The sequence below is a fragment of the Cucurbita moschata genome, unplaced genomic scaffold (genome assembly GCF_002738365.1).
Source record: "Cucurbita moschata cultivar Rifu unplaced genomic scaffold, Cmos_1.0 Cmo_Scf00007, whole genome shotgun sequence".
Lineage (NCBI taxonomy): Eukaryota > Viridiplantae > Streptophyta > Magnoliopsida > Cucurbitales > Cucurbitaceae > Cucurbita > Cucurbita moschata.
This window is the reverse complement of record NW_019268523.1, coordinates 5,644,721-5,668,027: the sequence shown is the minus strand read 5'-3', so window position 1 is coordinate 5,668,027 and position 23,307 is coordinate 5,644,721. Positions and strand designations below refer to the sequence as shown.

Here is a 23,307-nt window from a genome sequence, read left to right as displayed (position 1 = left end):
TTTGTCATCATAACAAAACGTCATAATATAATATACAAATATAGAAATCACAACGGACGACACAAGCAAGGGCCACAGGACATCCGCCACTCGTGCTTCAAAAAATTCATCGAACTAAAACAATAGTGAAGAAACTTACCAAGGTAGCTAAGTCGAAGTCCCTGAATCTTACTTGGAGTTAGTTCAATTTTTCCCTTTGAAATCCAAGTAAACCTATGCGAGTTCACGACACTTAATTAGCACAGATCTAGCAAAATGAAATACGGATGAAATCCTGAACACCGTTAACAAAATAGAAAAGAAAAATAAATAAAAAAATACCCGAAGAAAAAGAAAGAAAAAGGAGATATTGTAAAGCCAAACCATTAACCAAAAAGAATAGAATAGAATAGAAAAAAAAAATACCCTAAGAAAATTTAAGGGAAGAGTGGGAGCAAGAATTGATTAAAAGAAAAAAAAAAGAGAAATTTAAAGAATTAAAATAAATATGGTTAATTTTAGAAATACATTGATGAAATTTAATAGAGTAAACGGTGAACATAATTAAAATTAATAAAAAGGGAAGTAGATGAAAAGGAGGAAATTTAATAGAGAATAAATTAAGGATTTGGTGAACATTAAAAGATAAAAACGAAGAAATATCATGTCAAGAAACTCCATCAAATTCTTTCTAGTAACCATATATTCCCTAAAACAGTAATAATAGAAAATAACATATTTAATGAAAATGGAATTATATAAATATATATAACCCTCCAAGACTCCGCTCATAGAGTCTCTAATGCTCACATGAAGTCTAACACATAAACCATTGTAAAATTTAGAGAATTGAAATTGAAATTGATGTCATGGTTCATATTGGTTGACTTGAATATAAAGGACAAAATCGAACTTTCTTAATGATAAATTGGTGACACCAGCCTAAGCTAATCAGGTAAGTGGCTTTACTATCAGCATGGTTATATTTTATGTTGACACGTGCCCTGTGGTTATGCACGTGTCATATATATTGATATGTGTGAATTGTTTATTGATCGATATGCTTATGATATAGTATTCATATGTTATAATATGTGAATTGTATGTTAATACTTATGGTACGATATGTTCAATGATATGTTTGAGATAGGATGCGAAAAGGATGCATTGAACGTAATGTAAAGATAGGAGTAAGATATGTTGATGAAACGTTAAGTTTAGGTTACGAATAGAAGTGCTATGGATATGAGAGATTGATAAAAACGACATGGTCACAATCGATTGATAAAAGTATATGGTTAGATTATGGGTAGAAAGGGATAGGATTATGATAGATTGATAGAACAATAGCGTTAAACAATAGCGTTAGGATACGTTCCTGTAACGATATGACTAAGGTACGTTCATGAAACGATATCACTGTGATAGGTATAAGAATGTTAAGGCTGTGATAAATTAGGGAATGATATGACCATGAAGTGTTTACGATACGATATGATTATGTTACGACACCTGAATGACAAATATATATCTATATATACACACACACATTGTGATATGATATGAAATAAGTTATGGTACAAGACAAATGATAAGTGACATGTTTATAATATGATATATTGTGATGGTATATGTTACGGTATGGTAGATATAAAATGTTATATCTTTCCATGTAAAGTTATGTGATGGATTATGTGATGTTTATCCATGTATGCGTGATACATACATGAAATATTTTAGGGAGGGAAGGAGAAAGGAAATGAAATAAATGTTATCTTAGGAAATGAAATAAATGTTATCTTATGAATAGAAATCATGGGACCTCGTGCATGTATGTATGTCATGTGTATCGGAATACTTCCCCGTTATGTTATGTTAGTATGGATGCATACCTTCGATATTTATGTTTGACATGTTATCATGAAGACCTTTTCTTTTATGAGGGTCCAGTGACGTGTATTGTGTTGTGCCCGACAAAGTCTGGCCTAAGAGGCACGTATACCAATTTGTCTGATGGGTTCATGTATGCGTACGTGGGTCGTGTGTAGAAAAGTACCATGCATCCAACTCTACCAAGAATTAAAAAAAGCCTAAGGTTATGGTATCGTTTAAAACGATAGGTCAGTCATATATTGGGTGTGATTTCATTACTAACTGGATAATATAACTTTACACGATATAAGGTGTTTGCCTCACTAGTTGTGTTTGTATATCCCAACACCATTTTCGCCTTTATAAAAAAATTTAATCGCACCCTCTTGTAATTAAATATTATTTTTTTATTTAATTTTGGAGTTGTTTATCTTCATTTAAATTTATATTTTATCAAATTTTCATGTTTTATTTTATTTTAGTTTTCATGGTTTGCTTTTTCATATTTTTAGTTTTGGTCAGAGATCCAAATTCTTGAAAATCGGACATCAAGAAAGATTGTGAAAATACAATATAATATGTGAAACTTTTAATAAGATATATGGAAATTCAAGGATTGTGCCTACCATCCTATTTTAAAATCCATGTGAAGATGACAGAAAGATGAGGGTTTAATTCCTATTTTAGATTTTATTATTCTAAACTTTTTCTAAGATTGGTCAGGTAAAAATCATTATTTTTTTAGTTTTAATATAAAAACTATATTACTTGAAAACTTGTATTCATATATAAATTTCATTTTTTTTCCTTCATAATTTAAAATTTTGGAGAAGAACAATACACTTCATTGTCAAATACATTTCATACAAAAAAAAAATAATAAATAAATAAAAGAAAAAAAAAATAACCTTTTTGTGTAATCCCATTATTTTTCATTTGTTCCTCAAGGATAATTCCACCAATAGGAGATAAGAAAGATTCTCTATCTTTTATAGATCACTTGTGAATCAATTCATCAACATTAGCAAGAAAGTTTCTCAAGTAAATTCCATCATCTTTAACCGTCCAAATACAAGTTCCTACAATTCCATGTTTGCACCTATCACGGAGCCATAAGTGCTGCGTTTCAAGCCAAAAGCTTTCAAAAGAGACAATGCATGTGACGTCTCCAATTTGCACCAATAGAGGGTTGTTCCCCAAAAGTTAACCTTGAAGTTCCATTGGTAATCATCTCAATGATTAAGCAAACGATGATACCCCAAGTCATCGTCTTTAGACTGACACTACACAAGCAACTCAAGTTTGCTTAGCCCGTTAACCACATGAATGAAATATCTAGAAGGTCCTGGTGGTGGTAACGCGACCCTTGGAACCTGAGCCCCAACTAAAGCCACCGTGAAAAGAGAGAAAACGACAATATTCTTTATCATTTCCTAATCAACCTTTAGCTTAACTACCAATTTGTGTTGGACATGTGAATAAATATACATACTTACAAGTACATGCAAGAAACTATGTAAATGCATGCTATGATTGTAAAAAACTTAATCATTTAACTAATTTCGGTTATGCAACACAATTTAAGGTTAATTTTGGAATAATTTTCAGAGATTTATTAGATTTTCAATAACAAAATTCCTTGAATAGATAATAGTTATTATCCCAAGAATAATAAATATTTCATTGATTTTTAAAACACTTTCATAAAATGGACCACAAAATATGAATACTTTACGGTGGAAAATCTAAAACAGAGAAAGCAATACATAGATTACATGTGGTATAGCACCCAAGTCCAACAAGGTATTAAATTCACCAATTATTTTTTTAAGTTGAACTTTCAAACTTTTTAGGAAGACCTTAGAAATTATAAGGTGAAGTAGAGCCGTTCAAAAAATTCTTGAACTATAGTTTCAAATAGGAATTGCGCAAGACTTCTTTTGCAAGAATTACTCAATGCCTATTGGGAGAACTATTATGGAGTTTTGATTTCATCATGTCACACCCTGAATCTCTAAGAAAAATTTTGCCAATCAATGTGTATAAAATAAGAGGGAAATCAAAATGTGTACTAGTATATGCCAAATTCATCTAACGAGGGAAGGGGAACGAGATACATGATTCCCTAGGTCCATAATTCCTTTATTGCTTCTAAACTCTAGAGCACCCTCTCGTCAGGATTAAGCAACCTACTTGTAGTCTCTCATCATATCCTTAACCTAGCAGGGAACCAATTGTTTACTTTTGTCCCTAGAGTTTCCACACTCTTGATACAAAGACCTCGGCAGAAAACATAGCCTTCGCAATGGTACAAGGTGGGGAAGAACATGGTAAGTGTTGGTTTGCATGCATCCATGGGAGTGTTAACTAGTGAACCCGTCCCACAGGCCATGAAGTAACCTATGGTGAGGGGGTGCTACCCCTCGGTACATGCCACCCAAACAAGTTACTCACATGATCAACGACCTCTTATAGGACGGATCCTACGTGCAGGGTAACTACTACCTAGCCTCGTGATTAATGTCCTAAAACACGACGTGTCCACAATGCAATGTAGTTGATCTACCACTGAGTAACAAGCCTTGGACACAGGATTGTCAGGTGTATGGCTAGTGCCGTAAATCCTAGGGGGAGTGTCTTGGAGAATAAATCAATAACATAATAAATACCTAGAAAGTACCAAGAACAAGAGAAAGATCTCAGTCTAGAACATGGATCAAGACCCTAGTTCTAAGTACAAGAGCCAAGAACAAAGAACCATGGTACTAAGGGCCTTAAAGGATGACCAAGGTTTTAGAATCCAACGACCAAGGTCCTTAGAATGAATCACGATAAGAACCCCAAGTCAAGAACAAGTGGGCCTAAGTACTTACAATAAGAAACGAGAACAAGACAAGAAAGAGTGTGGTATCCTAGCATATCAACGACACGATTGAGAGCCTACAAGCAGGCTGCATACTAAGACTTTGTACTCATCCCTTATTCCCCATTTTTTTTCAGGTAAAGAGTTGGTCGAAGTCGGGAGTGGACTCTTGGGCAGGTGCCATAGAATAAACTCACCCGTCGTCCTCAACTCTTTTGTTTTAAAATGTTTTTAGTTCGTTTCTTATTTTGTGTTTTAAATATTGTCGTGTTGTAAATTACTTATGTGCGCACACTATTTTGTTATAATATTGTCTCACACTCTGATCACCCTTCATGATTCCATTGGTCTCAGACCTCTAAAGGTGTTCAATCCGAAGTCTCGACCCACCAACCTACGTGCTTACCCTAGACTTAACTCGATTCTGTTGCTTATTCTCAAAAGGGAGGGATCACACAATCATTCACCAGGAGTCACACATGCTCAATGGGGCGATAACATACATCCAGCACCCAGAGTGCTGATAAATAAACATCACATCCACTGTCATTGCATGATTACTTGCAGTAGTAGTAAAGTATATCAAGACAGTATACCGGGTAAGAAAAGAAATTTCAACAACTAGCAAGTCTGTTTTCCCTCTTAGTAAGTTTCCTAGGTAGTTGTTAATCAAGAATAGCTACCTAGGATCAATTTTACTAGCATGCATTCATAAGCAAGCGAATTGTACAAGTACTGCTTCGTATATTTTCATGTTGTTACATACAGATTTGACGTGTGCCTTCTCGAGCAGGATTACAGGACAAAAAGAAAGTCCATACACACGCTCACGTGCTTTTCTAGAACCAAAGAAGTTTTCTACGTGCGCATACCATGCGATATTCAAGCACAAAAGATGTTCTCTACGCGCGTTTACCACACGTCTGGCGGAGGTACAGTCGCCGGACGCGTGTCATTTGTTAGTGAACAGGTCGGGTGGGATTTTGGGCATGCGGATCGAACTCCAATTCTTTAGTACTGTTTGAGTTACAGAGGGTAGACTGGGTCGTGTGCGGTTTAGCGAGTAAAGTGGTGTCTCACAACATGTCCTCGTTGATTGGTTGACCCGTCATTCCTGCCACGTTGTGATACATTTCAACTTTTTGCTAATACGCTTCTCTCTCGTCGCCAGGTGTATCCACGGTCGATTCTTCCAACGTTCAATTTTTCTAGATTTCGCTGAGCGATGCATTTCAATCTATTTTTTTGGATTGCTTTTTATCTTCCGATCGTTAACTAGAAACGACTTGGTTTCTTCACGAAAAATAAAGAGCTCGAATCAACCAATTCAATGCCATTTTTTAAAATTTTTAGGAAGATAGAGACCATAATGATTGAGTTCAAATTTTGGAAAAAAATATATTTTCTTATCGAAATTATAAATCTCTCGAATCTAATTATGAAATAAATCATGGTTGAGTTTCAACACGAAACTTGTAAGAATTCTTTCCTGGAACATCGTAGTCAAATCGAACGATCCTACAACAAAAACTGACACTCATCGATCCTCTTACTAGGACTGGAGATAAATCTTTTGCCAAATTTTTCATTAAAGTGTCCTATTGACGTCCTCTTTACTTTCTTGTTTTTCATCCTTCCACAAAAACCCAAATTCTCCCTTCCTCTCTCTTCTTTGTTTTCTATACACCCCATCCCAAACCTCTCAAATTATAAGGTAGAAAAAATTACCCTTTTGTGCCGGTAGATTTTTGTCTAAATTTTTCTTAATTTGATAAATATTGAATTTTTGTTCCAAGGTACGGTAAGGCTTCTCAAGCATTTTTTTTTTCCTTCTGCACTTGAGATTCACCCTCTATGTCAATAATAAGATCCAAAACTTTCCAAATTTAAGTATTAAAGTAAGAGTTATGTATATGTTGGGGCTCCGGTGTTACCATTCAAATCCGTCAAGAATGAATGAAGCGTAGGCTAGCATTTCATTTTTTCTAATTTCGTTTCTTGTAATTAAGTTCTAAACTTTTAGTAGGTTCATATTGGGGAAATTTCACCCAAGATTCATACAGAAAGCTAGAGTTCATTACGATCTAAAGACAATAGTTCATTGAATTTAAAGAAATGGTAAATTTCCTAAGTTTTAAATTCTGGACCGAATTTGCACTTTATTATTTCATTTTGTGGCTAAAATAAACCTAAGAGAAAATACCTATGTGTACCGGTCAAAAGTTACAAAATTTAGAAGAAATTAGATAGGTAATAGAAACCTCATCCTATTTCTAAAGTAATGAATGTTGGCAAAAAGTGTGAAGGCACGCGTTAGACGACGTTGGCAGTAGTGAGTCTGATGCTCAATAGGACAAGTGGCAAATGCTGAGCGGAGAGAATCGTACAACTACTAATTGTGACATGCATGTAGGTTAACCCGATCCCTGAACCTGGATTCGATCAAAAGCTTGCATGTGCAACTCATTAACCTTCGACCCAAACAAAAAATGCAACTTGAACCCGATCCAATGACTCAATGAGTAACCGAGATCTACAAAAAAACCTCCATGCGTGAAATTGCACGTGAAAAGCCTTTCCTGACGTGTGTAAGCGCATGTATGTCTCATTTTGTTCGTTCGACCTACGTTTGTTAGTTTTTTGTCTTGACTTCGATATTAACATAATTATGCTTTAATTAGGATCTACGAGAGAAATTCCATAAATTCTTGAGCTCCAAACACGTGGAATAGCTGGCTCAAGAAGGTAAACGTCATTCAAGTAAGTAACCACATAGACTTTAGGCAAGTAATACTTGTAGAGATCGCTGGGACATGATAGCATGCGAGCATTCCTTAACTTAGGTGGTCAAAAATACATGTTAAGGACCTCATAAAAGCTTTTTTTTATTTTTTTATGAGTATGTATTGTATGTATGTCATTTATGTATTATATGAACGATTAAAACACCAATTGAGCAATATGGATGAGTATGTTATGCAGGATGGAAGAAATTACCAAAATGCCCCTATGATAAAATTTCGTATGAATATCGTTTTCTATGCTTTCCATTGCATGGGAAATTAGAATTGGTAAGAGCGACATGTGCTTCGCAAGCACTAGAGAATCTTGATAAGATTAGGACGCGATAGCGTGTGTAGAATCTTGATAAGGTCCATAGATTTCTAGTAGACTAAATATGATAAGAATCGAGAATGTTTGTCTCGTTAGCCATTTAAACATATCAAAGTTGGGTGGAAAACTTTATTATTTTTAATTTCATAATGTTTGGAATTGTCAAATGGTCAAATTGACTTCGTCTTTAGTGGAGATTTAAGGGGATCTGGATTAAATCATGGCCACAAATGTCATTTATGGGGAGTATAAATACCAAGAAATTGTTATGTAAAAATCAAATTCGTTGATGAATTAAATTGACATCTCAAATTTAGACGTTTTCTTAGAAATTGGAACATCATATTTGTCATTTCTAAGTTTCAAGCAATTCTTGTGGTAGAATTGCATCCGAGCCATTCAATCAAGCCTTGATTAAGTTTGATTGCGGAGTAACTCGATTTAGAACAAGGTTTCCAAATCTTGCTTCTAGATCTTTGATTGTAAGAGGTAACCTAATTCTAGCCTTATCTCTTTATTGATCTGAATTTTGTATAGGGAGGTGTTAATTATTTGATTCAAGTGTTCTTTCTTCAACAAAAGCATGATTCGTTGGATTGAGGATTAGGGTTGCCTTATCAAAATACCCTAGGATAGTGAGTGGTGATAAAAATTATAGACCTGTGTTTACCCAAAGATGTGATTAGAGGTCCCTAATAAAATAGTAGATCTCCACGACTCCCAAGAATGACCAAGGTAACAATCTAGGCTATGAGATGTGTGAATGCTACGCTATCTTTAGACCCTTAAATCCCTTTCCACTACAATATTAGTACTATTGAGCTGAGCACATGCTAGTTAGGGTAGTTTGAGCTTCTGTTCCGCTGAATGGCCAATGGTCTCTTGAATATGGCCACTATGTTGTTAACCTGTTCCTTAAAAAGGGAGTGTGGGATAACATGAGATAGCCAAGTAGCTGGCTAATGCAGAAGGTTCACATCTCCCAAATATAGGTGACTCTTTGGCCGTGAGGAAGAAACCAACCAACCTCTTTTTCAAGATGTTCATACTAAAAATCACCATATTGTCTGATTAGAATTTTATGAGGACGTGCCTCAACTTAGATATTCGATCCCTCACTGCATAAGCAAAGCAAGTTTCCATCGTCAAAGAATATAAAGATGGTACAAATAAGCAAGTAAAGGTATCATCTAGGCCGTTACTTCAACTTCCCTTTACACTTTGGTACAAGTACCGTCGAGCCAGGCCTAGGCCAACTAGGATTGTGTGAACGATAGTTTATTTTGATTATCTTGCATAGTAGATCCGTCAAAAGATGGGACGTAGGATTATGAAGGTAATCTTAATAGTTGACAAGCATAGGGGATCACTTCCCTAACCTTGGGGTGACTAGATTGTCCTATGCGTAGGGTTCGTCAACGAACCTCCCATGGTTGATGAGAGCAGCCTAGCACTTACCATGCTATCCCAATTAAAATCTGGGCATGTATCTTTGGTGCAATGCATATCTTTGTTAATTTCATACATTACATAACCATTTCTTATCCTTACATAAGGTGAATGTACTCTATGCTACCATACTTTCATAATATGTCACATTCACAATAGCATAATAAGTAAGCATGAAATTACAAAAGGTAACATTTGTCATCATAACAACACGTCATAACATAAAATGCAAATATAGAAATCACAAGGGACGACACAAGCAAGGGCCACAGGGCATCCGCCACTCGTGCTTCAAACAGTTCATCGAACCAAAATAGTAGTGAAGAAACTTACTAAGGTAGCTAAGTTGAAGTCCCTAAATCTTACTTGGAGCTAGTTCAATTTTTCCCTTTGAAATCCAAGTAAACCTATGCGAGTTCACGACACTTAATTAGCACAGATCGAGCAAAATGAAATACGGATGGAAATCCAGAATACTGTTAACAAAATAGAAAAGAAAAATACAAGAAAAATACAAGAAGAAAAATAAAGAAAAATGAGAAATTTAAAGAATTAAAATAAATACCGTTAATTTTAGAAATACATTGATGAAATTTAATAGAGTATATGGTGAACATAATTAAAATTAATAAAAAGGGAAGTAGATGAAAAAGAGGAAATTTAATAGATTTAAAATAAAGGATTTGGTGAACATTAAAAGATAAACCCGAAGAAATATCATGTCAAGAAACTCCATCAAATTCTTTCGAGTAACAATATCTTCCCGAAAACAGTAATAATAGAAAATAACATATTTAATGAAAATGGAATTATATAAATATATATAACCCTCCAAGACTTCGCTCATAGAGTCTCTAATGCTCACATGAAGTCTAACACATGGACCATTGTAAAATTTAGAGAATTGAAATTGAAATTGATGTCATGGTTCATATAGGTTGACTTGAATATAAATGACAAAATCGAACTTTCTCAATGATAAATTGTTGACACCAGCCTAAGCTAATCAAGTACGTGGCCTTACTATCGGCATGGTTATATTTTATGTTGACACGTGCCCTATGGTTCTGCACGTGTCATATATATTGATATGTGTGAATTGTTTATTGATCGATATGCTTATGATATGGTATTCATATGTTATAATATGTGAATTGTATGTTAATACTTATGGTACGATGTGTTCAATGATATGTTTGAGATAGGATGCGAAAAGGATGCATTGAACGTAATGTAATGAAAGATTTATAAAAACGATATGGTCACAATCGATTGATAAAAGTATATGGTTAGGTTATGGGTAGAAAGGGATGGGATTATGATAGATTGATAGAACGATAGCGTTAGGATACGTTCTTGTAACGAAATGACTAAGGTACGTTCATGAAACTATATCACTGTGATAGGTATAAGAATGTTAAAGTTGTGATAAATAAGGGAACGATATGACCATGAAGTGTTTACGATACGATATGATTATGATACGACATCTGAACGAACAACATATATATATGTACACACACATTGTGATATGATATAAAAATGATATGAAATATGTTATGGTACAAGACAAGTGATAAGTGACATGTTTATGATATGATATATTGTGATGATATATGTTATGGTATGATAGGTATGAAATGTTACATATTTCCCGGTAAAGTTATGTGATGGATTATGTGATGTTTATCCATGTATGCGTGATACATACATGAAATATGTTATGGAGGGAAGGAGAAAGGAAATGAAATAAATGTTATCTTATGAATAAAAATCATGGGACCTCATGCATGTATGTATGTCATGTGTATCGGGATACTTCCCTGTTATGTTATGTTAGTACGAATGTATACCTTTGATATTTATGTTCGACATGTTATCATGAAGACCTTTTCTGTTATGAGAGTCTAGTGACGTGTATTGTGTTGTGCCCGACAAAGTCCAACCTAAGGGGCACGTATAGATGTCTGATGGGTCCATGTATGCATACGTGGGCCGTGTATAGTACCATGCATCCAACTCTGCCAAGAATTGAAAAAAGCCTAAGATCATGGTATGGTTTAAACGATAGGTCACAGTCATATATTGGGTGTGACTGCATTACTAACCGAATAATATAACTTTACACGATATAAGGTGTTTGCCAAACTAGTTGTGTTTGTATATCCCAACACCTTTTTCACTTTTATAAAAAAATTTAACAGCACCCTCTTGTAATTAAATATTATTTTGTATTTAATTTTGGTGTCATTTATCTTCATTTAAATTTATATTTTATCGAATTTTCATGTTTTATTTTATTTTAGTTTTCATTTTTTGTTTGTTTTTTCATATTTTTAGTTTTGATGGAGATCCAAATTCTTGAAAATCGGACATCAAGAAAGATTGTGGAAATACAATATAATATGTGAAACTTTTAATAAGATATATTGAAATTCAAGGATTCTGCCTACCATCTTATTTTAAAATCCATGTGAAGATGGCAGAAACATGAAATTTTAATACCTATTTTAGATTTTATTATTCTAAACTTTCTCTAAGATTGGTCAGTAAAAATTATTATTTTTTTAGTTTTAATATAAAAACGATATTACAATTTTGAAAACTTGTATTCATATACAAATGTAATTTTTTTTTCTTCATAATTTAAAATTTTGGAGAAGAACAATACACTTCATTATCAAATACATTTCATACACTAAAAGTAAAAGAAAAAAAAAAAAACAACAACTACAACAACCTTTTTGTGTAATCCCATTATTTTTTATTTGTTCCTCAAGGATAATTCCACCAATAGGAGATAAGAAAGCTTCTCTATCTTTTATAGATCCACTTGTGAATCAAATCATCAACATTAGCAAGAAAGTTTCTCAAGTAAATTCCATCCTCTTTAGCCGTCCAAATACAAGTTCCTACAGTTCCATGTTTGCACCTATCACCGAGCCAAAAGTTTTGTATTTCAGGCCAAAAGCTTTCAAAAGAGACATGCATGTGGCGTCTCCAATTTGCACCAATAGAGGGTTGTTCCCCAAAAGTTAACCTTGAAGTTCCATTGGTAATCATAATAATTGAGTTCAAATTTTGGAAAAAATATATTTTCTTATCGAAATTATATATCTCTCGAATCTAATTCTGAAACAAATCATGGTCGAGTTTCAACACGAAACTTGTAAGAATCCTTTCCTAGAACATCGTAGTCAAATCGAACGATCCTACAACAAAAACTGACACTCATCGATCCTCTTACAAGGACTAGAGATAAATCTTTTGCCAAATTTTTCATTAAAGTGTTTGATTGGCGTCCTCTTTACTTTCTTGTTTTTCCTCCTTCCCTAAAAACCCAAATTCTCCCTTCCTCTCTCTTCTTTGTTTTCTATACCCGCCATCCGAGACCCCTCAAATTATAAGGTAGAAAAAATTGATGTTTATCCATGTATGCGTGATACATACATGAAATATATTATGGAGGGAAGGAGAAAGGAAATGAAATAAATGTTATCTTATGAATAAAAATCATGGAACCTCGTGCATGCATGTATGTCATGTGTATCGGGATACTTCCCCGTTATGTTATGCTAGTACAGATGCATACCTTCGATATTTATGTTCGACATGTTATCATGAAGACCTTTTCATTTATGAGGGTCCAGTGACGTGTATTGTGTTGTGTCCGACAAAGTCCGGCCTAAAGGGCACGTATACCAGTCTGTCTGATGGGTCCAAATATGTGTACGTGGGCCATGTGTAGAAAAGTATCATGCATCCAACTCTTGCCAAGAATTGAAAAAAGACACTAGTGGTGGTTCGAAACAGGTTCATGAGGAAAAAGGAATTTGAACTACAAAAGGTTAGTACTTAAAAACCTTTAATTTTAATACTTATGAACATGCTAGTTATTTACTATAATTGATGTTCAAAGAGTGCTTAAGATCCAAATTGCTTACGCATGTGTTATATTAACTCCATCATTTGGTATGAGAGCAAGTTTTAGGCACTTTATTTACATTAATTTGAGCATGGTGGGTACCATTTCATGAATGCAATTTTGTGGTATCTAAAGTGGATGTTTTTGGTTTTGGTTTTTTTTTTTTTATGCTTCCATTTGATACAATGATTTTAATTGGCCTAATGTGTATGGACTTTAATGAGTGAAGAAAGGTCTATAATTTTTATGGAGGCATTGGAGTCCATTTTAGGTTGTAATCGATCAAAAATGTTAGAGAAAGCAAGCTGAAGAAGAAGAAGATGGAAGATTGCCTAGCAGGCAAAGATTTACCTCCGTGGAAAGGATGATTCATTCCGATCGACATGAGAGTCCAACTACATTGCGTGAATTGACTTGGGTTACAGGTGTGGTTCTGGCTGTATTGACTGCATCCTCTGGTGTAATCTGATCATAGGTTCAATCCAATCCCTTGGCTTCTCGGAAGTGAGACAAGAAGAAGCAGCTCTCGATGTGAGATCCTCAGGAAAAGAAAGAAGAGGATCGGAAAATAAAGAAATAGTTAATATATTCAAGATAATTACGTATTTACAAAATACCAGGCGGTTCGGGTGTTTTTTCTGTCGTTGGGGTACGGTTCAATGTTTTTAGGGGTTGGTTCGCCCAGTTCGTGATCCTCGGGAGCGATTCAAGTTATTTGTAATTACTAATGTAATAATTTAGTTAATTGCTTGCTTTAAAATGCCATAATCAATCCACTTTAGTGTGTTTAATTAATTATGCATTATGAATGTATGTTTTAATTAAATAGAAAATGTATATGCATAAAGTATGTCATATAGATTTAAAATCTCACCATACGCTAAGCATGTTTCATGCATTCCAAGTATGTTATAAGTGTTATAATGTATATTATGCATGTTGAGGGTTCCATGAGTAATAGATATAAATTGTTATATTATTGCATGGAATGGATGAATAGAGAACGTATTTATAGTAAGTGGGAGAAGGAAGTATATCAACACGTCTTATGGTCTCCAGCACTAGGTTGCACCATGAGATTCCCATGTTCCGCCTGCATGTTGCCCTAGAGCAACTACCCATTCGGAGGGTCGTAACATGGGAGTCGAAACAACGCAAACTCCAGAAATGGATAGGATTTCTTAGGTCCATTTCCAACTTTGGCTTTTTTATTCGATAGCGTTGTTGGGACCGATCTCTGAGGTCTGAAATTGATGGGTCACATTTACGAAAAATTACTAAGAGTTAGTATATTCTTGACCAAAATAGCGATAACTAAAACACTATAGGAACAAGAGTTATTCTGAGATTAGTGTTTAAGTCAAGAATGTCTTGGTATAGTGAAGGAGTGATTGACTGCCCCTCGGTAGCAGTTGTTCTAACTTCCTAAAGTATCGTTGCAAATTAATAATTTTTGGGTACATTATTACATTTGCTAAACCTGATTGGATTAAACAGAATTAAATCAAATCACTAATAGAATTTTCTTTATATCACAGCATGACAAACTCAATAATACAATTACTCACTTCTGAGAAATTAAACGGCGAGAATTACGCAACTTGGAAATCAAACCTAAACACAATACTTGTAATTGATGATTTAAGGTTTGTTTTAACTGAGGAATGTCCTCCAAACCCCAGCTCAAATGCAAACAGAACAGTTTTGGATGCATATGACAGATGGACAAAGGCAAATGACAAAGCCCGAGTGTACATTTTAGCCAGCCTATCTGATGTTTTGGCTAAGAAACACGACGTCATGGGTACTACTAAAGAGATTAGGGAATCTCTAAAATGGATGTTTGGACAACCGTCCTTTTCCCTTAGACATGACGTCATAAAATACATTTACAACTGCCGTATGAAAGAAGGGACCTCAGTTAGAGAACATGTCCTGGACATCATGGTCCATTTCAATGTGGCAGAAGAAAATGGAGATGTCATTGATGAGAAGAGTCAAGTCAGTTTTATCATTGAGTCTCTTCCGAAGAGCTTCTTCCAGTTCTGCACAAATGTGATGATGAACAAGATAGAATATAACTTGACTGCTCTTCTCAATCAGCTACAGACTTATCAGTTCCTCTTAAGGAACAAGGGACAAAGAGGAGAAGAAAATGTTGCTATCTCTAAGAAATTACTACAAGGATTGTCCTCCAAAAATAAGTTCGGACCTTCAAAATATTTTACAGAGAAGAAAGCCGAAAAGACACAACAAGGTAAATATGATTTACTAGTTATAGAAATATGTTTAGTAGAGTATGATAACTCAACTTGGATACTAGATTCAGGGGCCACTAATCATATTTGTTCTTTTTTCCAGAAAACTAGCTCCTGGAGAATGCTTGCGGACGACGAGATAACACTCAGGGTTGGAACAGGAGAGGTTGTCTCAGCAAGATCAATAGGAAATTTAAAATTGTTTTTTGGAGATAGATTCAATATATTAGATAATGTACTTTTTGTTCCCTGAATGAAAAGAAATCTAATATCTATCTCTTGTTTATGAGAACAATTGTATAAAGTATCTTTTGAAATCAATGAAGTGTTCATTTGCAAAAGAGGTATTCATATTTGTTATGCAAAACTAAAAAACAACTTATATGTGTTGAAACCGACCGAAACAAAAGCTATTTTAAATATCGAGATGTTTAAAACAGCTGAAACTCAAAATAAACGACAAAAGATTTCTCTTACTACCTATGTTTGGCACTTAAGATTAGGCCACATTAATCTCAATAGGATTGAGAGATTGGTTAAAAGAGAACTTCTAAATAAGTTAGAAGACAACTCTTTACCTCCATGTGAGTCTTGTCTTGATGGTAAAATGACTAAACGACTGTTTTTCGAAAAAGGTTATAGAGCCAAAGAATCCTTAGAACTCGTGCATACAGATCTCTGTGGTCCAATGAATCTCAAAGCACGAGGAGGGTATGAATATTTCATCAGTTTTATTGATGATTATTCAAGGTATGACTATCTTTACCTAATGCATCACAAGTCTGAAGCTCTTGAAAAATTCAGAGAGTATAAGACTGAGGTTGAGAATCCATCTGGTAAAACTATTAAAACACTTCGATAAGATCGAGGTGGAGAGTATATGGACTTAAGATTTTAGGACTATATGATAGAACATGGAATAACATCTCAACTCTTTACCTCCATGGTGGAATCATGCTTCTCCATATTATTACTCCTCCGTTCAGAGTGAAGATAGATGTTGACGTCTATTTTCTCGAATCTACATCGGTCTGAAAATCTGAGTCGGTGTACCCTGTAAGGATCAGATCCTTAGCGCCATACATTAACATATAATCTCTCGTTCACCTAAGATACTTGAGGATATTCTTAATGGAAATTCAATGAGCACGTTCTAGATTAGACTGATCCCTGTTTACATTTACCACAACATAACATATGTAGAGTCAAGTACATAGCATGGCATACATTCGACTACCGACTACTGATGCATAGGAAATATGTCTCATATCCTCAACTTCTTGAGGTGTCTTAGGACTTTGTTCCTTCGAAAAATGAACTTCGTGCCTGAAAGGTAATAATCATTTCTTTGAGTCCTGCATCTTATATCGAACCAATATTTTGTCGATGTACGATGCCTGAGACAATGTTAGTATTTTGTTCTTACGATTCCGAACAATTTGGATTCCAAGAACAACCTGAGCCTCTCCAAAATCTTTCATTTCGAATTGTGTCGCTAGCCAATGCTTAATGTCAATCAGAAATCCCAGATCATTCCCAATGAGTAGGATATCGTCAATGTACAAAACCAAGAAAGCTACTGTAGAGTTGACTATCCTTTTGTAAACACAAGGTTCGTCAACATTCTGTTTAAAGCCATAAGATTTGATCGCAGTATCAAACTTTATATTCCAGGATCGAGATGCTTGTTTCAACCCATAAATGGATCTTTTAAGCATGTAAACCCTTTGCTTGTGATCTTGTTCAATGAACCCCTCTAGTTGAGCCATATAAATACTCTCTTCAAGATTGCCATTTAGAAAGGCTGTCTTAAAATCCATTTGCCAAATTTCATAATCATAAAATGTGGCAATGGGCAAGAGTATTCTAATCGGTTTTAAGCATAACAACAGGAGAGAAGGTTTCTTCATAGTCCACCCCCTCTCTTTGGGTATAACCCTTTGCTACAAGTCGAGTTTTAAAGGTCTGTACCTTACCGGTTTGGTCTCATTTCCTCTTATAGATCCATTTGCAACCAATAGGTTTTACCCCATGTGGTTGATCTACAAGTTCCCAGACTGAATTGAAGTACATCAACCCCATCTTCATCATCATTACCTGTTTATAGGTCAATGGATCCTCAACGCCATCATCAAGTATGATGACCTGTGTTTTTGCTAAACCCAAGTAACGATCAGGTTGAGTTATAACCCTCCCACTACGTTGAGGCATTCTCAGCTCTTGAGAAGGATGTGATTGACCAGAAGTGTCAGCTCCATCAACAACTCTTGTTGAAGGACTAGCCTGATCAACAACTCTGGTTGTTTTATCAGTAGCTTCTTTAGAAATCTCACTTAATACTAGTTTGTTGCGAGGTTGATGATTTCTTACATGGTCTTCCTCTAAGAATGTAGCGTTTGTTGATACAAACACTCTATTTTCTTGAGGGTCATAAAACAAACCTCCTTTCTTCTCTTTCGGGTATCCTACAAATACACATAATTTTGAACGACGTTTTAATTTCTTGGGGTTTTGCAACAACACATGTGCTGGGCATCCTAAATCCTGAAGTGACGTAAACTATCTTTACGCCCTCTCCATAACTCATAAGGTGTTTCTGAAACATTCTTTAGAAGGAACCGTGTTCAAAATGTATAAAGTAGTCTCCACTGCATATCCCCAAAACGAATCAGGTAATTGAACGAAGCCCATCATAGACTGAACCATGTCTAACAGAGTTCTATTTCTCCTTTATGATACACCGTTCTGTTGAGGCATACCAAGTGCTGAGAGTTGAGACGTTATTCCATGTTCTATCATATAGTCCTAAAATCTTAAGTCCATATACTCTCCACCCCGATCGTATCGAAGTGTTTTAATAGTTTTACCTAATAAATTCTTAACCTCAGTCTTATACTCTCTGAACTTTTCAAGAGCTTTGGACTTGTGATGCATTAGGTAAAGATAGTCATACCTTCAATAATCATCAATAAAATTAATGAAATATTCATACCCTCCTCGTGCTTTGACATTCATTGGACCATAGAGATCTGTATGCACGAGTTCTAAGGTTTCTTTAGCTCTATAACCTTTTTCGAAAAACGGTCGTTTAGTCATTTTACCCCCAAGACAAGACTCACATGGAGGTAAAGAGTTGTCTTCTAACTCATTTAGAAGTCCTCTTTTAACCAATCTCTCAATCCTATTGATATTAATGTGGCCTAGTCTTAAGTGCCAAATATTGGTATTAGGAGAAATCTTTTGTCGTTTATTTTGAGTTTCAGTTGTTTTAAACATCTCGGTATTTAAAATAGCTTTTGTTTCGCTCGGTTTTAACATATATAAGTTGTTTTCTAGCTTTGCAGAACAAATATGAATACCTCTTTTGCAAATGAACACTTCATTGATTTCAAAAGATACTTTATATAATTGTTCTAATAAACAAGAGATAGATATTAGATTTCTTTTCATTCCAAGAACATAAAGTACATTTTCTAATATAATGAATCTATCTCAGAAAAATAACTTTAAATTTCTTACTAATCTTGATGAGATAACCTCTCCTGTTCCAACCTTGAGTGTTATCTCGCCGTCTGCCATCATTCTCCAGGAGCTAGTTTCATGGAAAAAAGAACAAATATGATTAGTGGCCCTTGAATCTAGTATCCAAGTTGAGTTATCATACTCTACTAAACATATTTCTACAACTAGTAAATCATATTTACCTTGTTGTATCTTTTCGGCTTTCTTTTCTGCAAAGTATTTTGGGCAGTGGCTCTTCCAGTGCCCATTTTCGTTGCAATGGAAACATTTTCCTTTATCTGCTTTTTGAACCTTGTGTTTGCGGTCAGTAGGAATCTTATTTTTCCCCTTACCCTTCTTCTTTATCAAAACATTTTTAGAAGTTGAAGGACCAGACTTATTTTTGGAGGACGATCCTCGTAGTAATTTCTTAGAGACAACAACATTTGTTTCTCCTGTTTGTCCCTTGTTTGTTAAGAGGGACTGATAAGTCTGTAGCTCATTGAGAAGTGCAGTCAAGTTATATTCTATCTTGTTCATCATCGCATTGTAAGCTCTTCGGAAGAGACTCCATGATAAAACTGACTTGACTCTTCTCATCAATGGCAACTCCATTTACTTTTATGACATTGAAATGGACCATCATGTCCAGGACATGTTCTCTAACTGAGGTCCCTTCTTTCATACGGCAGTTGTAAACGTATTTTATGGCGTCATGTCGAAGGGAGAAGGACGATTGTCCAAACGTCCCTTTCAGAGATTCCATAATCTCTTTAGCAGTACCCATAACATCGTATTTCTTAGCCAAAACATCAGATATGCTGGCTAAAATGTACACTCGGGCTTTGTCATTTGTCTTTGTCCATCTGTCATATGCATCCCGAACTGTTCGGTTTTCATTTGAGCTGGGGTTTGGAGGACATTCCTCAGTTCAAACAAATCTTAAATCATCAATTACAAGTATTGTGTTTAGGTTTGATTTCCAAGTTGCATAATTGTCGTCCTTTAATTTCTCACAAGCGAGTAAATGTACTATTGAGTTTGTCATGCTCTGATATAAAGAAAATTATATTAGTGATTTGAGTTAATCCTGTTTAATCCAATCAGGTTTAGCAAATGTAATAATGTACCAAAAAATTATTAATTTGCAACGATACTTTAGTGAGTTAGAGCAACTGCTACCGAGGAGCAGTCAATCACTCCTTCACTAAACCAAGACATTCTTGACTTAAACACTAATCCCAAAATAACTCTTATTCCTATAGTGTTTTAGTTATCGCTACCTTGGTCGAGAATATACTAACTCTTAGTAATTCTTCGTAAGTGTGACCCGCCATTTTCAGACCTCAGAGATCGGCCCCAACAATGCTATCGAATGAAAAAGCCAAAGATGGGAATGGCCTAAGAAATTCTATCCATTTATGGAGTTTGCATTGTTTGGACTCCCATGTTATAACCCTCCAAATGGGTAGTTGCTTTAAGTCAACATGCAGGCAAAACATGAGAATCTCACGGTGCAACCTAGTGGTGGAGACCATAGGACGTGTTGATATACTCCCTTCTCCCACTTACTTTAAATACTTTCTCTATTCACCTTGTTATTGACTAATGCAAATACCTTCTGAATTGTGGCCGCTCCCAGGGCGATACGAGGCCGAGCATGAATCTCACGGTGTGAATTTTTCAGAGAGTGTAAAAAGAAAACGATGTATCTCATATACCTTTTTCCTCCCACTAAGTATTTTAGATGGTTGGGTATACTCATTACTTAGGTATATTCCGGCTAATTAAATATAACTTAAGTCTAGGTGATTTTTCTAAAACTTACATCCCTCACGCATGCTCATAAAACTGGGCTAACTAAGCTTAAGTATTGGTCCGATCTCCAAGTAGTAGGTGTTCTGTAAACCGTCAACTTAAGTACCTCCAGCCTTAGACAAGATCATGCCAGGTGAGCTTTCTTGTAACCACAATTTTACAAGATATCGACTTATTTTAACTATTAAAATTGACCGTGCTTGGTTCTTACCCTAAGTGAGCATGAACTTATCTTTAGTATAGATTTTAATATCTATCTCATTTTATGATGTTGAAAATAACCTATAATCTAATAATTATAGAGGCATTTTAGTCATTTTATACCTACACTTGGTTTAGCCCGTTATTATAATCTAATAGTCACCAAATTTCATACATAACATTATTACATTATATTGAGCATTCTCCTAAAATTTCATGAGCAACATAGTTCATTTAGTAGGTTTGTGGCTCTAGCACTTCATTGAAATCAATGTTCATGTGGACACTAAGGTTGGTAAACTTACTCGATCTTAATCCCAAGATCCTTACTTTTTTTTCATGATGATTCCATCAACTAGATTAATAGTTTTACTGTTTCGTGAGTTACATTGTTCCCATGTCAAATTCTCGAAACTTTGCTTAAGATTCAATAATTTACCTCTTTGCCCATACATCCCGAAAGTGTCATTTTAACAACTGTGCTATATCCATAACCGAAAGTCACCACAACTTTTTTTTCTTTTTTTTTTTTTCGACTCCTTAGTAACACCAAGGATGGAGTTTAACAAAATTCTCTTTAAAAAAATTGGTATTATATAAGCATGGAGGATATCTCAGATACCATAAAACTTTGATACTTAAAAATCCAACTTAAAATAATAGTCTTGAAACCTTAACTATGGTAATACCTTTTAACCAGGTTGCATTGCTAGGAAAAATTCGTCAATAATTTTCTACAACAATTTGTTTATGTTTAGCTTTCTGCATTGGGTATAAGGAAGATTACCACAAACTTCTAGTTGATTTAGAGACAATGTCCTACCTCTATCATCCCCGTGTATCCCCCACCCATGACAATCTCATACTGTAGTCCCTTCCCCTATACCTCTAAAATTTTGACCATGATCGTAATATCTCATTCAAATTGTGACTCGATACTTTTAAGTCACCTTCATAACTTTCATACTTGCGATTGTATTTTTAAAAATTTTCAATTTGTATTAAGGCAGGAAAGTTTTCTACGTCTCACTATTCCAAAGCTCAGCTTCCATTAAAAGCACTTATGTCATTCACCAATCAATTTAAAGTATACAACATTTTCAACTTGTATGGTTTTAACCGAAATTTTTTTCCAAGTGGTAACGCCAAATCACTTTTTTTTTTTTTTTGGTTGTTCATACGATACTTTAATTCCATATTTACATACTTCATAGTGACAAAATTTTCTTTTGATACTACCACCCTTAATATATATAGCATACTACAAGATATTGTCATTTATCAAGCTTCTTAGGTCATTTCCATTTCATTTGAAATTACTTACTCATCAGTATACATTGGTACATTTCTTTCCATTTCTATGGTCATAACAATGCGTAATTTATCTATGCTCGAGACGTTTAACTGAAACATATAATCTTCCTTAGCAAAATCATTTTCACACATACACTAACATTTAGTAGCTTGCTAAAACTATAGTTCCCCATTCACAGTACCAACCTCACTATATTTGAACATCATCAATACATCAATTTACCTTCACATTTCATGCAAGGTAAAACATAACATATTCTACCTTATAATAAATATAGAATTAAACCAACAATAATGCAATCAACTATAATACAATGAATTGTGTAAAAATTCAATTATGAGTTATATTTTATAATGACCAAGCAGTAACAACATAGGCAATCAACGACATTTCATTTTCTTGTCTTACGCAAGACATACCTGATGTAGATGGGGCATCAATGGTGGGACCATAGAACATATCAAGCCTACATCGTAGGTTAGTCTACAAGATCTGTAACCTAGAGCTCTGATACCAACTGTAACGACCCAAAATTTTCTACTTAATTTAAGGTCGCCACTGTATACATATCATGAACATTGAATGCAAAAATACTTCATTTAAACTTTCATAAAACGTCACCTTCATCTTAAAACTTAGCCATGGACTTGCGTGTTTGGAAACACCTTTAAAGACGACACAACAAAAGACTAAATAAAACAAATAAATGCTTAAACTAAAATCATCCTATTCTAGCCTAAGTCTAAGAAAATAAATACGACTACCCTATGCATGTGTCATGGTCTCGAGTTGCAATGTTGTCATCAGTCGTACATGAATGTCTTGCCTTAACCTGAAATAGAGGTAGCATGTGGCTTGAGTATTTAAAGAAAATACTCAGCAAGTGACCCCACTATAGAAGGTTAAATGCAAGAACATGTGAATGCAATGACAGGACTATCATATCAGTCTATTTTCCTACAATACTATCATAACGTGTAACTTGGATGTTTTCCATATACTCTGCACACAG

At 34.7% G+C, this 23,307-nt stretch overlaps 1 long non-coding RNA gene across 1 annotated transcript; it reads right to left on the bottom strand.

Moving 5' to 3' along the window:
* Positions 1 to 9,357: 9,357 nt before the first annotated feature.
* On the bottom strand, positions 9,358 to 22,805 carry LOC111445477. Its single transcript, XR_002710859.1, has 4 exons — positions 22,715 to 22,805; positions 20,543 to 20,545; positions 10,657 to 10,666; positions 9,358 to 9,368 (listed from the first exon to the last, which is right to left on the bottom strand). It is a non-coding gene; the product is annotated as an uncharacterized LOC111445477 (long non-coding RNA).
* Between the last annotated feature and the right edge of the window lie 502 nt (positions 22,806 to 23,307).